The following is a 20,305-nucleotide window of genomic DNA, read 5'->3' as shown; positions in this document are numbered from 1 at the left end:
GAATTACTCTGACAGTAAGGTGTTCTGCGCTGTCTGTGAGCTTCCAGCCGAGGCAGCTGCTGTGTCAGTTGAGATCACACAGTGTCCTAATAGGATCATGTGAAGACTCATCCTGTCAACCAATGCATTCTACAGATTAAAAGTAAAGGGCCAAAAATATGCATGTGCAGAAAAGGCAATACGACTTCAAACAAGGTCTTTCTAGTGGAATCCAGCAAAACAGTTGACATTTTCTACAGAGACATTTTTTCTTTCTTATGCAAACACAAAGCAGAAACGACACAAATGTGAATGTCTCAAGAATACAAACGATTTATTCCATCTTATTTGTTTGAGATGATGATGGTCCCTTGCCAAGAGCTTCAGATTCACATTTACATAGACAGAAATATTCCAATATTAAGAGCATTTCCTGATTACCTCAACCAGAATAAGTTTGTACCTGGAGTAAGAAATAATTGGATTAATACATGTTGAGTATTCCAACCTTAGTTTCAGAATGTAGACATGTATACGTCTTAATCAGTAAAATATCCTTTCGGAGTTTTCACTGCATTTTCCAACATCAACATGTGGTAGTAATACTAACTGCTGTTTGATGCATGCCCTGAGTGTGAGCATGAACATGTAGTATGGTGTAAGGTTGGCGTGAGTCATAATCAGACTATGCTCTGTAACATGTAAACAGGAATATGAATGGAATATTGTAATAACAATTTATCTAAACATCGTAATTTAAATAATGTCTTATTTAGAATAAGGCCAACAGTTGAAATAATGCCGCCCGTTTAAACGTAACCACTGTTGCGTTTACATGACAAGAGGTTTATCAGTGCAGACTGGACACTACTGTGACTGGCTATGGGAAAATGACAATAAGGGCTGACTAGCTAGTTTGCATATCCATAGAGGAAAATAAGTGATAGAAATAGAAGCAAAACACTGTGAGAGCAGCATCAAACTAACATGGAGAGACATGCAATGTTCTTTCTAGGCTGGTTAATAAATAGCTGTTTGTCCTAACATTGACTTTAGCAGAAACTATTTCTAGTAGCAGGTAGCATATTGTTCAATATTCATCACCAACAAGCGTAATTATTTGACACATTTACCAATTGAATTCTGATTACAAACTGAACTAAACAGCTTGTTTCGGCTTGGTGATTAGTTGTTATTTCATTGTGTAAGACATCACGTACACAATTGTCTATTCAACTGTCATATTCATGAAGTTTCACACATTACATTAAGATGGATGAATGAAGAATATACTTAAACAGAAATGCATCTTTAGTGTTTATTGCTGAACTATTAATATTAAAACCTCTCTTCTACGTCTTCTCTGCAGCAGAATGAAGCCATGCAATGACGCATGCATACTGAAAGCACTTATTGTTTACCTCAACACAGAACCAGAAAACATCATAAGGGAGTACCCTGTAAGTATTTTTGGCCTCTGCTTTCCACAGAATTACTCTCCAGAGACTGTAAACTTGATTGCTGTTTCTGCGTCTTGGAGCTATTTCCAAACAAACTCTTTGCAACGTAGAATCATGTCACTAAGTGCATCAGTGTGACTCTCTGGCTTGTTTTTTTTATAGTTTTTGGACAACAACTGAGCTGTAGGACACTAGAATAAGACGTATCAGACTTTGGATACACACACAATCTTTGTTTGTAGTTCAGTTCATTTTTGGTTTGGATCCAAACGTGAGATTCGCTAACAATAATGGCCTCGCTAGCCTTTACACAGACAGTAACACACTCACATTATTAACTGCTGTTTAGAGGTGTTATATATGCAGTCTAGTTTTTAAAGTGTAACTTTTTTGACACAGGTACCAAAATGTCAACAGCAAATAAGGACAAAACTAGAAATGTATTCTGGAGGGATGGTAATCTCGGGTCCTGGATAGAGGTCACTTAGAGAAAATGTTACTCAATTATGTACTATGTGTGTTGCTGGAGGAATCCAGTACAGGACACGCCACAGAAATCAGACTAAAGATTGTAGAGCGCTCTACTTTGTACTCTTTGACTCAGACAGATGCTTCTGCCACTTCGTGTGCGGTAAAGATGAACAAAGATGGCGACGCTGGAGGATATTGGCATTTGGCTATTTTCAAGATGAAGACATAACATGGTAATTCCAGACTCGCTCACACAGCTTGTCTTCAAAACTGTGGTAAGGACTCATTTCTGTCCAAACCCTCATGCATGCATGTAGTTAACAGCAAGTGTGTAACCTTTGGAGATGACTGGTCTTAGTTTTTTTATGATTGCTATATGGGGAAATATGAGCAAGAGACTGAAAGTAACAATTAGAAAGAGAGACAATGTCTTGAGTTCAACCCTCTGTCGGTCATTAATATGCTGTTAAATTGGACTGTACTTTCTTAACCCTTAATCCCTCCTCCATGGTGCCTGAGCTTCTTCAGGAGCTGCATGATGGACCTGCTGCAGTTTTCCCCTGAACATGTGTGGCAGGACCAGAAGATTCCACTATTCACCCTTCATTTGGAGGGAAATTAGCTGGTGTGAATGGTGCAGAGCCTTCCACAGCTACAGGTCACCTTGCCCCAAGCAGAGGGTGCCTATAGGTTCACCGCCCACTGCAGCAGCTATTCTGGAGCTGCCTGTGACTACTTCACAAAGTTTGTTAACTTGTGTCCTCTGCTTAATGACACCACTCACTCAGTTGTTCGCTACCTGAGGTTTATGTGGAAACAAGTGGAAGGTTATTCCTAAAAATATGTTTTTACCAAATCAATATCTTTACTAGGTTCAGAGTGACCAATGAGCAGATGTCCTCTCTGAACATCACCTCCTGGCGGCCCCCTCATGCTGAGGACATGTCTGGATTTATTTCTTCTGGTTCTCCTGACTCCTGACTAGATCTGCAATATTAGTCAACTAATCAATCAATAAAATTCCCAGTTTTTAAAGCTCAAGTGGTGTGGATGCTGGAGAAAATCCTCAACATCATTCAAATTTGTAAACAAAACAAACCGTAAAAACTCGGGGCTTCAAAACATCACTGTAGCAGATGTAGCAGATCTATGCTAAACACTTTACAATTCGTGTTGAAATCCAAACAGTTGAAAGAAATTGTTTGAATAGTTTTCATACTTTGTTCCAGTGTTCATGCAAGATAAAGTTGAGCCTCAATTTCACACTTGAGGAGCAATTTGATTAAACTTAATCAGAATAACATCAGTGTGAGGCAGTTATGAAAGTGCTTTGTTGAGAATTACTGCAGCTAAGCTCTGAGAAAACTCATCCTAATGTTTTATTAGCCGTCAGTGTGTGTCTGCCGTTGTTTGCTTTACCACACTAATTTTCTTCCAATCAATTTCCATTTCTGTTATGGCAAAATATGTTTTTAGCAAGATAAAGTGACATCTCTGCCTGTGTCTGCTCCCTCGTACCGACCTCTGCTGTATGATTAGCCGCTGTGGGACTTCATCAGAGTCCGCCTATTGATTGCGGATCAACTTAATGAAGGTGACATTTTAACCCAACAGTCCAGAACATGTCATACACACCCCGGGGAGGCTGGGATTGAAGTGGAGAAACAGGAAGTAATTGATGAATCTGATTAGCTGACCAATTTGTCCTGGTATTCTTCTATATTGTGTGTGTGTGTGTGTGTGTGTGTGTGTGTGTGGTTAATGAGTTTGAAACATATTATATGAAAACATGACATCCTCTCTAAATGCGTCATCAAAACACAGTTTGAAGCTTCTATGTTTGTGTCTTCTTTAAATTGTAAAAGAAGACAAGACAAGAATTTAAAGTGTACATCATTTAGAAACATTGGCTTCCATAACTACGTTAGATATTTAAGGGATTGTTTTATTTCTAATATTCATATCTATTACTTTTGCGTTTCACCTTTAGTGTACTTTAGATTATGGAGCTCAGTATCAAAGCATATCATCTATCCCAGTTTTTAGATCTAACTTTAGACATTATGTCTGATGGATTGAACACTGTTACTTATAGCGTTTCCAATTATAACAAACTGAGATATCAGTGTTTTTCCACAGTTTTTGTTTTTGAAATAAGCATTTTCTTTATATGTTTTTAAAAATAGGTGGAAATTATGTTTCTCATAAAATTTCACTGTCTTAAAACCATATTGTGAGAATTTCAGTCCTGTTTGGTAAACCACTGTCATTCTTTCCAGAAAGAATGAGTGTTGTTGGCCAAAAAGAACAGTTTTTAACACACAATCCGAGCCCAACAATGACAACATAGACCAAGTGGCTCAAGAAGATACAATGGGAGCAAAGGTCAGGGTGGATGGATTGAATGGGTCAACATGACATTGGACTTTATCATGGAAGAGATATATAATATATAATTCACCCTAAGCACAAAATACATAAATTGAACTTATTTTTTACCAAAACCATGAGATTTCCTTAACCAACCATTTAAATATTCCTTTTCTCCTTATAGAGTCATTTTTCTGCCAAACTTTGCCAGGGTTATTGAATTATAAATCGATTTTATTTTTCAGCAGTGATTAGACTGGCTGTTTTTTCCCTGGTAGTCACCATAATGGGCCCACTGCACATTCAAAAAGTGTGTGTGTCCGTGTGTGTCCTGCTGTTGCTGCTCCTCTCTCTGTTTTCTCTACAGGTGAGTTGGGAGTGGCCCCACCTCCACTAATTAGAGCATGTCCAACCAGCAGTGAGGGGGATGTACAAAAGGAGCACACCTGAAGTCTCGTTCTTTTATTCTCTCTGACCTCAGTCTGTGTGCAGCACCCGTGATTTGTTGTTGTGTTAGTATAATACCAAACTTAAACTACAATGGTAGATGTGTTGGGAAGGAGGGACTAGGTAAGTTGGGTACCCTATACATTCACTCACGTAGGTATTCTTTTTGTTTAATCACACTAGTCAGTTTGGTTGCTGCCACCTTTTGTGCTTATTTCAACTAAGCTATTTTCTAGATTATCAGATGAGGCCTTTTGTTTGTGATTTTTGTTTAAGCGGTAGCAAATAGTCTAGTCTTGTTATATTTATTTTATTAATTTGTCAACTTCCTTTGTTCCTCCTTCCCTCATATTCTGTGATTGTGAGTTCTGTTTGCATTTATAATTAAAATAAAAGACACCTTATTTGTCAAATCTGCTCTGACTCATCACTTTATTGGTTGTTGGTGTGTTGTGGTCCTTCTGTACTAGTCACAGCTCAATTACTGAAATGACATTAGAGACTTTACAGAAGTGTTACTTTCTCAAAATAATAATTATTAACAATGACACCTGAAGCTATGTCAACACCATAACTGCAATTTAAATTAATTTCTTCTAAGGAGTAGTTCCACTGTACCCTGCACAGCTCTGCTCTTCCAAAGCTACTTTCAGACATGCACTGATATCACAACATTTTACTAACATGTCGTCAGGGGCTGTATGTAAGGACATAAATGTCTGAGTCAGTTGCTCTGGGAACTTTGGGGAACTTTTTTCTGCCTGCCCCCTCGTAAAATATGCAGAAAAAATGTCCCTGTGAGCCCAGGTGAAAATACAGAAACAAATTGTCACAGCAAGAGAGTGGGGGTGTTGAGGATTCAAGAGACAACAAGCATTAAACTGGAATAATGCAAACATGTCATAATAAAAAGAGGAGCCATACATGTAGAACACGAAGATGTCACCTTGGAAAGACAAGATTGGCGAACTTGTAGTGACATGGGCTGACAGCAGTATTCTCATCTTAGAGACTTGGTTGGAATTTATACGTTATGTCCTGCATTCTACATCCCCTGCCATAGTGCTCTGACTCGGACAAACTCATTATGTGTGATAGAAATGTTTACGAACAGCTGATGTGCTCTCTCTCTCTCTCTCTCTCCCTCTTATGTAATAATATTGCCTTTGAGAAAAACAGTGATGTTTTCTATGTAGTCATCAATATGCAAAAATCCCTGCCAGCTATTCTGAAATTCGGACTTTTCCCCACACTTCCATTCTCCATCTGCCAACAAAACAACCATCTCATGCATTTTTCATGCAGCCTGTTTAAACTGGCACCTGTCTCTTTGTTAAATGTGATTTGGTTTGAGCCAAAACCAACTGCTGGTGTTTCTGTTTGTTTTGTCTACGTACCTGTTCATACATAAGCTCAACTTTTAAATCCATTATTCCAACAGGCTGTGTCCGTAATTCATCCTGTCCATTGGAGGATTTTCAGTTTTGCAGAGGTCGGAGATGAGAGCAGCCGACAAGCGACAGAGGTCAGCGAGCAGGCCTGAACTTCTGACCTCACAAATCTATCACCTCTTAACCGATCATTGGCTCAGTCCTGTGTGTGCTGAGGAGGCTTTGTGGAAAGCTGACTTTTTTTCCCCCTGACGTTCAGGGGGTTTGTCAATTTCTGCAAGTCTGTGTTTCTGTGTGTGCGTGTGTGTGTGCGCGTGTATCTGCTGAACCATCACAAACACTGGGCTGTTTTTTTTTTCCCCCTTTCAGTATTGTGTTTATGGTAATTCTGTTTTAATTTGCCCCTGCAGCATGAAATTGCTATAAACAGCAGCTCAGATTGCCGGTGGTGCAACAGACTAAACATCTTGAATCTTTTTCATAATCTCTCATATTTAACCCTCTGCTCTGACAAACTCATCATTTTAATGCTGCAGCTGTAATACTGCCAAATGTGCATATTGTTTGTGCCATAACCTGTTAGTTGAACAGCCGTGCTAGTAATTCACATTTTAATTTGACCCTGGAGCAACAATTAAAAGTGCCTGGATTAAAAGGCACATTGGCCCTGGAAACCTTCATATGATGGACATATCTTCATGAGCTGAGAATGTCACCAAAATGCAAACCTCAAATAGATCATACATGATGTGAATGTTAGTATGTCCAATTATCAGTATTATAATGTATATAAATAAAACTTGAATAATAATATATGAGGCAATATATATAAGGACAGTTTTCTCATTTAATTGTGTGAAGGGTAAATTGTGTTTTTATTCATACAAATGGAATTCTACGTTGTTCAATCCCGAGGGTTTGGGTAATATGACACCCAGTGCATTTACTTGATACATGATGAAATAAAACACCTGCTCTTTGTTTAGAGGGATGAAAAACAAAACAAGTGTAATTTGCTATATTGCTCTTTAATAGTGCTATTAGTTAAGATAAAATATCTTTAATGAAAGCAATACATTACACGAAAATGAGTTTTATTTTCACCTCCAACACTGCTCGTTTATATGTGCACTAGAATAGTACTGATGGTTTTTGTATTGCAATGTATCTGTCCCTTACAGTGGAGATTGGTGTAGTGGTTTACTGACAAGGATTGAACCCCCCAACACAGAGATGAAAAAGGAGGGTTTCCTGTGGAACTCATAATGCTCTGTCATAACATGGGTCTGTATAACCATTTTTGAACATGCAGACTTACTGCTTTAACAGATGTTTTCTCCCAAATCTAAAAGATAGATAGATAGATCCATTTACACCCAAAACAGTCAAACACAAGAGGATAACAATAATAAAAAGTCAAGAATGAGTGCACTTATTCTGCAGTGAGATGATAGTCTAGCCAACAGAGCTACTAATGTAAAAGATGATTGAAAACTTGAGGTGAGAGAAGTGGAGTACAGCTGATACAAAACTAGATATAGAAAATACAAAGATCGAATTAAGCTAGATATAGGCAGTAATGGTGACAGTCTAGCAGCCTAGAAACATGATTAATGCATTTGATCACTAATTTCTCCACTTTAGAGAGGAGTTGTACAGTCGTATGTCTCGGGGCGGTAAAAGACCTCCTCAGTCTGTCTGTTGAGGGGGACTGAGACAGCAGTCTGCCAGTGAATGTACTCCTCTGCCTGGTCAGTGTGCCGTGCAGGGGTTGTTGAGTATTGTCCATGATGTCCAGCAGGTTGTTAAACGTCCTTCTTTCTGCCACTGATATGAGGGATTCCAGCTCCGTGCCCACCACAGAGCCAGCTCTCTTCACCAGTCTGACCAGCCGCGGAGCGTCTCTCTTCTTCATGCTGCCTCTCCAGCACACCACAGCATAATAGTTATGAATCAAACGTCCATCTTCAGCCATTTTCCTTTAAGATGTAAGTGGAGGGTGATCCACACACACAACTAACCACCTGCTTCCTTTATGGCTGCCCAGCAAGGTCATTAGATTAAAATTGTTTTATTCTTCATTTTATATCCTTGGACAGCCCCTGCATCCCTGCTCATCCCGGGACCAACACTTTGGATAATGACAGAGAAAGAAAGGGCCAACTAGTTCACGACGGTAACACAATGCTATTCAGCTTTTAACACAATGGAGCACAGCCTTGTCTCTGATCAATTAAATTCACCACAGCTTTAGGGTTATGATCAAGAGGCCTTCAGGCAGTCACATGAACCTGCTGGAAAATAACAAATAGAGGGCAAAAAACTATTTCCATTACCTTGAAAGGTATATGTTCTTGAAATAAGCTCATTACAACCACTATTATATATATAATATATATACAATCACTAGGCAGGAGTTATAGAAGCGTTAAATGTAGGACCACCAGACTCAAAAACTCTTTCTTCCCCACTGCCATTAGACTCCTAAACAGCTGACAGGAGTCTATAACCTACCACACAATCTGTAACACTGGTCTGCACATTACCATGTGCTGTTTACATTTATTCAGTTTTTTATTTATTTTTCAATGTTCATGTTCAATGTGCACTTCTTCATATTGCACAATGTTCACCTTATTCACCTTATTCACCTTATTTCTGCCTTACTTTTAATTTGTTATTTACTGCCTTATTGTATTTGATGTAAATTTTTGTATCTTTGATGTTAATCTTTTGTCGGCTGGTATTCCTGAACGAACAGCATAAGAATTTCATTGCACAGGTGAATGTATTTCTCCTGTGCATTTGACAATAAAAAAGCTTTGAATCTTTTGAATCTCTTATTGGCCCATTGAACCAATTTTTTAGTTTCACTTCACTGTGAAATATAAATGATTGTGAAAGTGGCATACAGGTTTGGAAGGTTTGTTTAATTTCGTTGACAAGGCCACGACACCCCCAGTGAGAACCAGCTTTGTTTGCACTTTATCTCACCTTGTAAGATATGCATGATGTTGGGTGGAATGGGATCTTTTTCTTGCCTCTTTTTCAATATCCATTGTCACTTTTCACTGAACTCCCCGACCTCCAGTTAAACTGCCCACTGGTTCTTATTTGAAGACTGGGCCTGTGTGTCTTTAGTGAATGTAAAGTAAGGAGCTCCATCCACACTGTGACTAAGAAAAAAACATATTTTATATCATTAATGAGGCTACAAATGGCACTCGAGGAAAAATACATCTACATTTAAAGACCATCATCTCATTGAACCCACATTGCATTAAGTATTTTTACACATTCTGCCAGCTCCTTCAAATAAAATCAAAGAATCCTGAATAGATTTTTGTAATGGTTCAAAATGGATGGGTGCCACACTCACTCCAGTAGAAGTGTCTACTCAATACAATATTAAAAGCCTTACACTTTGGCCAGGTACTAACACATCTCCTATAATGGTAGAGAAGTGAAATTATATGCTGGTTGTAGGATAATCAAGAAGGGAGACAATGAATTAAGCGGCTATCACACAAGCACTGAACTCATTCCTGAAATTTCCAGGGGCTGTATGTAGTTTACTTGAACAAAAATGTCCTACTCAGTTCTTCTGGACATTTTCAAGAATCCCCCGCCCACATGCAGACACTTGACAATGCTGCTTGTTACGAAGGAGTTCCTTGGTATAAAGACGACGGACAGCCTCACCATAGATAGTTACTTTGGCATCTATGGAGTAAAACCCAAAATACTTCCACTTTATAACGGCTGACAGAATGAGTGGACCTAAGAGCAGGACAAGACACACAGGTACAGGTTTGCAAAGTCTTTACTGAGGTATGGTTCGGTAACAGGAGCTCAGTCAGACCGAGCAAAGGTTTCCAAAACATTGAGCAAGCAAGCCGAGTCACACTCGAGTAGTACAGACAGAACTAATGCTGGTACGCTTATAGAGAACTGACAAGACAAACTGGTGAGAGTGCCGGCTATATACTCTGTGGGTGAGAGAGCTAACAACAGAGATGTATGTAATGAGCGCAGAGGTAATCATAGAGGCGGAAAAAACAGGTACAACAGGAAGTGAATGAACCTCTAAATAATGAAATACTAAACAAAAAATATGTATAGATGTTACAAACATGTCGCTGCTAAGATCCTCTGGCTTTCCGTGCTAGCATCCTCCATTTTCACAGCAAAACATTACTGGCTTACTTTACTGATAGGTCCAGCAGCAGTGAGCCACCTCTGCTGGATCAGGAGAGAAACTACTTCAAACGACTGTTTTTCGAATGTATATGTTGAATTTGAACGGGTCATTTCAATATTTCACAGTTGTGAGTGGCCGTGGCTGAGAGGGATAGCGGTTCGATCCCAGTCTTTCCCATCTGCATGCCGAAGTGTCCCTGGGCAAGATACTGAAGCCCAAATTGCCCCTAATAGTTGTAAGTAGCTTTGGATAAAAGCGTCAAGTAAATTATATGTAATGTAATTTGAATTATTGTTCGAATTTCGAATTAAAAGTGACAGCCCTGAGGATACATAAATGCATAACAGTTCACATCAAGTGAGTGGGCTTGTTAATGATGTTTCTCAGAAGCAACATATGCAAACTGAAATAAAATGATTACAGATGTATCAGGATGAAAAAGAGGTGTCAGCCATGGAGACGAGGCCAACAAAGATGTCATCTTGGAAAGACGGGGTTGGAGAGGGTTTGGTGATGAGGGCAGGTGTCGATGCGCTCTGAACAAAAACACATGATTTCTGCAGCAGAATTTAAAAGGTATATCCTGCATGCTCTACCAAGGCACCAACCCTCACCTGAATGTTCCTGACATTGTCCCCATCCTTAGTGAATGTGTCTCACCCACATGATCTACTGCTGTATTCCTTACATGTGAAAGGCAAACTATTGTAGCAGTTTTAAAGTTAACTTTGTGTTAACATTTTCCCATGACACACTGAGAAAGGTGAATTGTACCTTTTTTACCCATCACATGATCCAGAATCCTCAGAATGTCAACATGTCTTTTCTATCAGTCTGTGCCCTTGTCTTCTATGAGACAGCCCTGCCGGCATTTCAGGTACTTCCACGAAATCCAGCTTGACAGTTGATATCTCGAGAAACTACAACATCTTCGCTATGTCAGTGAGATGAATAATAAACAAATAAACTTGCAAGTGACTGGGGTTTAATGAGGTTTATCACGGAAGGTAATAGCACTTGTAAATAGGGCTGTCCCCCGAAAGTCGATGAATTGATGCAGGCGCTCACATTTTATGATTCGACTCACTGCACTACTTTTTATCTGCTTCATTGTACACAGAGGAATGCAGGTGCAACAGTGTGGCAGGCTGTAAACTTGTACTAAGATCTCCTCTGAAATGACCAAACCGCAGCACAACACCGAACAGCCTGAGGCAGGACGACATGACAATATTCTCAGCTCCAGTGTCGGGCTGACGGCACGGTCAGAGCCCAGCTGGAGAGATACTCACCAGGACATCTTCTCTGGAGCATATCACATCACATTCTACACTTTAATTTTCATCCATTTCATTGTACTGTTCAGACTTATCCCGATTCAAAATCATGAAAAATAAGGTCAAAGAAGTAGCCTCCAGCTATAATTTCTGTGTCGGATGCATATTCCATAAATTCTCTGTATCAGTAGATTTCAACGACTGAAGATCAGGCTAAAAAGACCAGGGGCCTCATTTATGAAACAGTGCGTAGGATTTAAAAGTGTATATTCTGCCCTCTACATGCCGTCATTCAACCATAAATGGTCAATGCAAAGCACCTCATGAATGTACACTGACATCGAGGAACTGTGAATAAGGTGGAGGTGAAGAAAGGCAGATTATGTGGTGGCCACAGCAGTGATGTCAGTAATAAAATAAAATGTACTGAGTGGAAAAGTGGCCAGTTTTAAAGATGGACGCCACATTTTTATCTTCAGAATGTGAGGGGACTTATTGCCTGTACGTATTTGAATCATCCAAAACTGCAGGATTATTATATTCAGAGACAGCTGCATATCCCCAATCTATAACATTTTACTGAATCATTTTAGAATTGTGATAATGGGCTTTACATGGAGGGTAAATATTATACAGTGTCATATCACAGACCTGTCGGCCGATGAACCCAGAGTGGATAGAACTTTTGTTTGTGCTGGGATGGTTGGGTTCTGTCGGGTCAGTCTGGACTCAGTTCAGCACAAAGATACATCATAGTCACCAAACACTCGTTTCCTCCTCATCCCTCTTTCCACGTACTCCTCTATCACTGCCAGTGCATCCATCACGCAGCATTACGCATGAGTGTTTATGTTTACAGCAATCAGACCGATTACTTCACACTTCAGTGGGATCCTAACCTCCACTCTGGGATATTAGATGGAAATGGAAGTTTGAAGGTGAACACAAGTCATCACTTTCAAAGCTGTTGGACCCTTGTTAAATTCATAGTACACATCTTGCTGTTGTGTGATCAGACTTGACTAATATGTCTGGTGTCCAAACCAATCTCCATTATGTTTGATCATGTAGACAAACAAGAGACAAGACGTGGTGAGTTCAACTGATCCTCCTGCTCTCATGTGTTCTCCTGCAAAAGAATGATGCATCAAGCTGGAGGAGAGGTGAAACAATTTACATCACAGTTGTACAGAGTAGAGTTCAGCTTGGGCTGCATTTTTCTGTCCCAACTCTGGAGAAAACTGAGAATGACCTGAGCCTGACAGGCATTCTGTTTTTTTTTCTGTCTAAGCCTGATGCAGCTAATGTAGCTGCACTGAGTTTAAGTGACTCTGTCCCTCACAGCATGGTTGTTGCTTGATTTCCCTGAGTACAGTTAAAAAATCAGTGGGCACTTCCCTACGACATGTACCTTGAGCACCTTGACCCTGTCCTTCACTCTGATTGGCTGTAGATTTGTCAGAAGCATGTCAGAAATCTAGTCAGAGCCTGTGATGCATTGGTGAGCCTCTCGAGTCATATCTTTGAAGAGTTCCCATATCGCAATCGGCAACTGCAGAACAATTTGTCTTTATTCTGGGGCTTTTTTCAGCAACTTTCACAACTCATCTCTGACTGCAAAATCTGGCAAAAAATAGTGTTGTGTGAATTGGGTTTCAAGACCATCAATCCAGCAGAGTTTCCCACAGATAATATCCAATCTATAGCAGCAACAGGAGTGCACGCACATGAATTTCACTGTCATGTGCAACAGATATGACCATAGCACCAGCACGTGATAGCTCACGGAAGCGGTAGCAAGTGGTAGCTCCTGACCCAGCATGCAGAAAATAGCGCTGAGCTCAAGTATGAAATGCAATTACTGCAAAGGTACCATGATGTTCAGATGTAAAAGAGAAGCAAGATTGAGTAGAGGTTCAACCGCTGTGGTGTTTCAAGCTCATGGACGTATTAAGAGAACTGAGTAAGACAACGCTCCTCAGCCTCACTGCCAATCCTTTCTAGTGGTCTCTTGTGGAACTGCAACAAAAAATCCCTGTTTCCCATAGGTCACCACAGGACATCTCCGTCTGCAACCAAGGACAGTTTTTATTCTCTGTACTGTGGATTTTTAATCCATGGATGTTTTATTCTTTTAAAATGTTCCCAGGGAAGGGTGTTTTATTTTTGGCTTCACCCATATGCTATGGTTAAAAATATTAGGGAGAGAGTGCTGCAGAAGAATGAAATGAAGTGACTAATGAAAATGTGAGTGAAATAAAGTAAGCAAGAAGACATTATATGTAGACCTCGTATTTATAAATGGCAACAGCCACGATGCAGGGGAATTACAAATAAATGAGAAGAATTATGAAAATGACACTTTTCTGGAGAGTGTGCATTTACATAATATCGTCACGCTTCAGCGGGGTCTACTGATAAACTCTAATTATGTTTTCTTGTTTTACAATTGTTAAAGGGCCACTTCAGCGGGAGAAAAGCCTGATTTATTATGCACATCATAGATTGTCCAATTTGCTGGGCCCAGGACCCTGCGTGAGGAAATGGAGGCGCTCATACTGGGAACTAAACCCACTGGAACATGCTGTGTTACTGTTATCTTGAGGGGGCCCAGTGGAAATATTTAGGGGCCCTGAATACAAGGAGCACAGAGCACATTTCCAACAATCACATGAGAGCCATCACCTTCATAGACATGACAGGTTTGACAACTGGATGGTCAGGTTATCAGAATACCTCCCTGTTGTGAGAGGGTCACCTGATTCCATAAAATCTGATTTTGAGATTTGAGACTGCAGATTGAACAACCATCATCATCATCATCATCATCATCATCATCATCATCATCACGCCTGCTGCTGTGTGAAGGCTACTAGTGTTTAATCAGCTGAAAGCTAAGGAGCTGCCATCCCATGAGCAGTTGTTGATGACGTACCTACAGAAGCAGTAAATATGCAGTGTGAAAGATATTCCTGGTACAGAACAACCCATTTCACCTCTGCCTTTAATATCCTCTTAAATGTCAAATGTCATATTTTAATGGATAATCTCAATGTACGTATGATTTTGAAAAAAAAGAAGTAAATAAATACAAAAGCTTTATAAATATCAAAGATGTATTGCAGTCATAGCACAACCCCTGCATGAAAGTTATACACTAACAAAGTTGGTACTGTAATTAGTTTCCATATTTCTGTGGGTATTCAAAATAGCTCATCATATCTCTTCTTTATTGTGCATAGCAGACATGCATAATAAGTCAAGGCATGGAAGACAACTTTAGATTCAAACAAAGTGCACTACCAAAAATGCCCAAATGACAGCCAGCCAATATTTACTGCACAGGTTTGGTATTGCAAAATATAGAAACATATAGAAGATGCAGTGCCTTACCGAGCAGGTAGAGGTGTGCTTTACACCAGTTCGTTTGACGCTTTGAACGGTGACAATTTCCCCTTGAATTGATGTGACCTGTTGTGTACCCTGGTATCCTGAGTAAACAAAAATGATCAAAAAACAATAAAAAAAAATTGGGACTGTAAAAATACAAATCTTTGCATTTTATTCAGGATTCTCAACTGTGTTTTGAGAATTGATCACAAAACCCCAAAGACAAAAACAAGACCTGTACATTAGTGTGAATTTAATTAAAAATTCCTCCAGTACAAAGCATCACAATGGTGTTTTATGGCCTGAGAGAAAAGCTTAATGTTGTCTTGTTAGCAGCACTATGCCTATAGGCTTTAATGGCACCCATTACATTAAATCGAGAGAGAGGGGGGTGGGAGGTGGGGGTAGAAAGCGTCTTGTTGGGTTCACTATCACTACGGTTCTAATGACACTCACGGTGTTCAACTGATTAAACCTCATTTAGGAGAGAGAGAATGTGGCAGACGGATCAAGAGAGAGGGAGAGATAGAGAGACAAGTTACAGAGAAAGATGGAAAGAGCTGGAGGAGCCAGACTGAATACACCATTTATCAGAATTATAGGGAAGAATTGCGCTGCACACGCTCTTTCAGTCACACATAGGCACACACTGTGATCCAAGCGGGGAGCCGGTTCATCACTCGGCCAGCCTAACTGTAAGATGCTAAAGGCGTACTTACATGTGCATGTGTGTGTGTGTGTGCATGTGTTATCTCATGCATATACTCAGGGGAAATCAAAACTTTTTGCCAAGTGAGAAGTTGTCAGCAGAAACTTAAAGGAGGCAGTTATGTGTGTGTAGAATTTCAACTTGCATGTGTGTGTGTGTGTGTGTGTGTGTGTGTGTGTAGAATTTCAACTTGCATGTGTGTGTGTGTGTGTGAGTATGTCACATCTCTGCAGCACAGAGCAATTCAGGCTGTAAATTCTGCTATTAATTTACTACACCGGCACTTGGCTATGTGCTTGTTAACACAGAGAGATAGAGAAGGAGAGCAGTGGAGGTGGACAGAAAAAAAAAGGCTCAGGGATTTTAATAGGAATTTTATGAATGAATTTATCATTAAATAATCTCTTTATGTCTGATAGAAAAAAAACACCCAAGCTCCATGGTTCTAGGGCTAGAAATGTTGGTTAGTTTCAGGTGATCCTCTCATTTTTCCTTATCCTCTCCCATGAAGTTGGCATTTCTGTTTTTTAGTCTAGTGCACTGCCCATCCTAAACATGCCTCTTTGAAATTGGTGAATTTTTTTGGCCTGTGGTGATACTGGCTGCAGCTTTCTTTCTGAAACTGTAAAAGTGACCTGCAGCAATTGAGGAGCAGCAAGTAAAGACCAGCTGCAGGACTCAGTATATTTTCTCTTATCCCTTAAAGAGCTCAAATATCTCGAAATGGATTGGATACAAATTTGGTTCACGTTCATGGTTTCCAGATGATAAGCCATTATGGCTTTGATTTGACTCGATCTCTAAACAGTTGATGAAATATCGACTGGACTGGACAGCTCTGCATAATGTCAATTTTTTTACTTAAAGCGGACAAGACGAAACACGTATGATTTTAGGTTGCATCTTCTTCAATGTTACACACAACAGAGCACAGACACTAAAGATAAAATAAAATGGTTTCTCATATCAGAGTAAACCATGTTTCAATCTTGAGAATGAGAACATGCTGTCCTGTGCTCGCCATATGAACGTATCCTTTATCCTCACACTGCTCGCTCTTTGCTTTGCGCTTCATTACAGGGGATAAATATCATAACTCATTTCTTTGTGCAGCATTAAAGTGGACTGTCCAACACCAGAAACAAGAAGAGAAGTGAATTTTGTGATTTATTTATTAGTGGTCCTGCTAAAACTGTATCAGTACATCACTGCACTTCACAAATTTAACCTTGATGCTCATCAAACCAGAAATGAGGTCTTTTTAAATCCAGTTACCCCAAGGGTAAGAAGTGGACTTCATAGACTACCTAACACTGCTTTTGAAAAGAATAGAATTTTGACTCTTGAATACAATGAATATCTGATATCTGATATCTTTAGATGTTTTAATTTGAATTTAATTAATTATGTAAACTGTCCCTGATGCTGGATATGTTTTTTGCAAGTCATTTGCTTCTGCTTGACTCATTATCTTTAACCATTTGAATAATATTTCTTTATTTTTGTCTTTGTTTTTCCTTCTCTCTTCTTTTCTTTGGTCTCTTCTGCAAAACAGATCTTCATCTCAATGTGAATACCTGGTTAAAACCTACAGGTTCCTGCAGGTGTCAAAGTATATAATGTATACTATACATAGTACATGTTACTATGTTACCCCTTAATGATCAAAAAAATGTAGGATTGATTTGATTGTGTTATGACATGAAAAAATATAGTACCACAAGTCATTTTGATTATCAACTGGTTACTGGCTATAGTATGGGTCATAAATTCTGCTTCCTGCATGTTAGCAGATGGGACATTTGAAAACTAAAAAAATCAAACTACTTGACATATACATTTTTCGAAAGTGGGTTTCTGTCATTTTCGGTAGTTTATTGACCGCGTATTTGGCATGACGTGGATATCATACCACTCCACAAACACTTTTGCACAGACCTTGGCTCAATTGGCAGCAACTGTAAATAGTATATTTTGACTTCATTTTTGCATACAGTCAAAGCCATCTTTTTATCATGAGCAACCATCATACCTGAAGAAAAAATTTGACTTCGATGGGTTGACTGTTGACTACTCTACAAGCCCAAAAGCCCAAAACCCCAGCTCCTGACCAAGTGATTAATGAGTCACTGGTATTGATCCGCAGCGCTGCCAACCCTGACAGATACATCAAGGACATTTTGTTATATTGGGCAATAAAGACTTTATTTCCCCTTCCATGCACTTGTCTGTGACCATGATAACTGTGTGGCACTCTCTCTTTTCCAGAAGTTATTCCATAACAAAAAATCTACTATTGCCCGAAGTTACTCCCATAGTAAAGCAGAATTACCTGTAATGTCAGATTATTTGTCAGTTTTTTGTAGTGGCACATTTCTGTTGCTTAGATAAAGTCAGAGGGAAAGTATCCTGACAACAGGGAAGCAGAGAAGATCTTTTTTCAGTACAGAACCTAATGAACGGTTTGAAGAAGAACTGCTGCTCCTAAGTTTTTACAGACAGCAGCTGTGGTGGTTTCACTGCTCAAATGTCGGTGTCAAATCCTCAAAAGTGTAGGTTGTGGTTACGTTTTACTCTTAATGATACTGAACCTTTTGGCAACAGCCCTTATGATTTCTGGGACACACTCTTGGTGATAGAAGAGGTAGGGAAGTGTTGGGGAGTTCTAATACGTGTCATTGATGATTCCATTACTTTGCAACCTTTCTGGCAGCTTTGTCAGGCTGCAGGCTATTTACAGAAAGTGTTGCTTTGAGCTGAAGGCTAATATCTGAATGCTAAGAAGTTCACAATGTCAATTCTATCTCACAGAACAGTTTAGGCTGTTTGAAATGTCATGAAGGATGTTCGTATTTGGTCATAAACCAAAGTACTGGACACATTTAAATGTAAAGAAAGTCAATTGAAATGCCCTCTAGTTATCATGAGCTATACTGAAGAGCCTTTCACGGCAATGACTCCAATACAGCTCTGGAGACAAAACAACAGAGGGTTAGGGTTAACCTTATTGTCGTGCTACAATCAGGATGATAGCCAATGTGTATTTGATAGAAACTGAATGATAATTGAGCTTTTGAGACTTTTCAGTCAAGATCAACAGATCAACAGATCAACAATTCCATCCCTAGCATGACTAAACATTGTAATCCATAACAGTAGTGGTTCACCTAGTGTGTTCTCAAAGTTTCCCCTGATGAGCCTGAAATATATGATTCCTGATGACACTTCGATTTCATTTACTAACCTTTAAAATTCATAAAGTGTTGAATAGAAGCCGTCCATCTTTCTCTCATCAGTGTTGGCAAAATAATAAATACTGTTAAAACAGTTCCACAATGGGACCTCGGCTCATTAAAACACATTACAGCTCTAAGCATTTGAGGAACTAGCTCAGTCAGGTCCATGGCCCATTTTATGTCTCAAACTCAAGTGCAATGAGTGCAGTACATTAGAATACATGGAGAGCAGTTATATTAAGTGTTGCAGTGTTCACTTCTTAAACATATTATGCAGCACAGTTGCGGTGGCTTTGTGCTTATTAGAGGCCTGAACCACTTCACATTTACATTTCAGGCAATCAGTTGAGACTTTTATCCAGAACAGCTCAGGGCAACAGAGAATACGTTTCAAATCCTAGATCCCACTTGAATTTAGCAGCGTTTTGACCCAGAATATACAAACCATAGAATTTACAGTGAATTACTAGAGTGCTCAGCCAGACATCTCCTTTAGGTGGTTAACATTTACCACAGCATTAAACCAAATAGAGAAAAGCAAATGAAAGTTATAGAATTAGTCAAGAGTATTTGATCACATTTTATTCCAACCATCCTCTGATGTCATGATTGGTAATGCACATCATCTGGTTGACCTACTTGCATCAAAGTTGTATTCTTATCTATATAACACTTGTGCTGTTGTTAACTGTAACATATGAAGGTTAAAAATTACATACATGCAGCAACACATGTGAGCTTGTTCAGGCAGCCAACTCGAGCTGCGCTGCTCCAATCATGTGACATGCCTCACTCTCCACAATCATCTATAATACACACACATCCTTTTAGGGGGTCTATTTAAGCAGAGAAAATTTCCCATCACTCCCTTTGCTTGCCCTGCTGCTGCGTCAGTATTGCTGCGAATTGCTTCAGCCCCTCCACCACCCAGCATCCACCTGTAGGCTCCGACGGGGGGTTACAAGTATTTGCTCATCACTCCCATCATATCTATGTCATCATTTCTGGGGGAGTGATTAAGTCAGAGTCTAGACTCCAAACACTAACATGTTCTACTGTTGCAATAAACATTTGAGTGTGAGTTGTCTGACTGAAGCATAAGAAAGATAAACAATGAAATACATGAATAATAATAAAATACACAATCAGCACTTTAAAAGGCTGTTTCATTTATTTATCAATTAATTATAACATTTATATATGTATTTCTGTATTTCTACATATATTTCCTTCCTCTGTCCACTCTTATCTTTCAGGGAACAATTGTGAGTTTTATGTACTGTTTAGCCTCAAAGACATGAATGCAGGAGTTAGTAAGCAACAAACATGGAAAAGTCCTTCACATCCAACTTTTTAGTCAGACAAAGTCATACC

Source organism: Paralichthys olivaceus, chromosome 12 (assembly GCF_024713975.1).
Source record: "Paralichthys olivaceus isolate ysfri-2021 chromosome 12, ASM2471397v2, whole genome shotgun sequence".
Lineage (NCBI taxonomy): Eukaryota > Metazoa > Chordata > Actinopteri > Pleuronectiformes > Paralichthyidae > Paralichthys > Paralichthys olivaceus.
The sequence above is the reverse complement of the archived record's forward strand: the minus strand, read 5'-3'. Positions refer to the sequence as shown.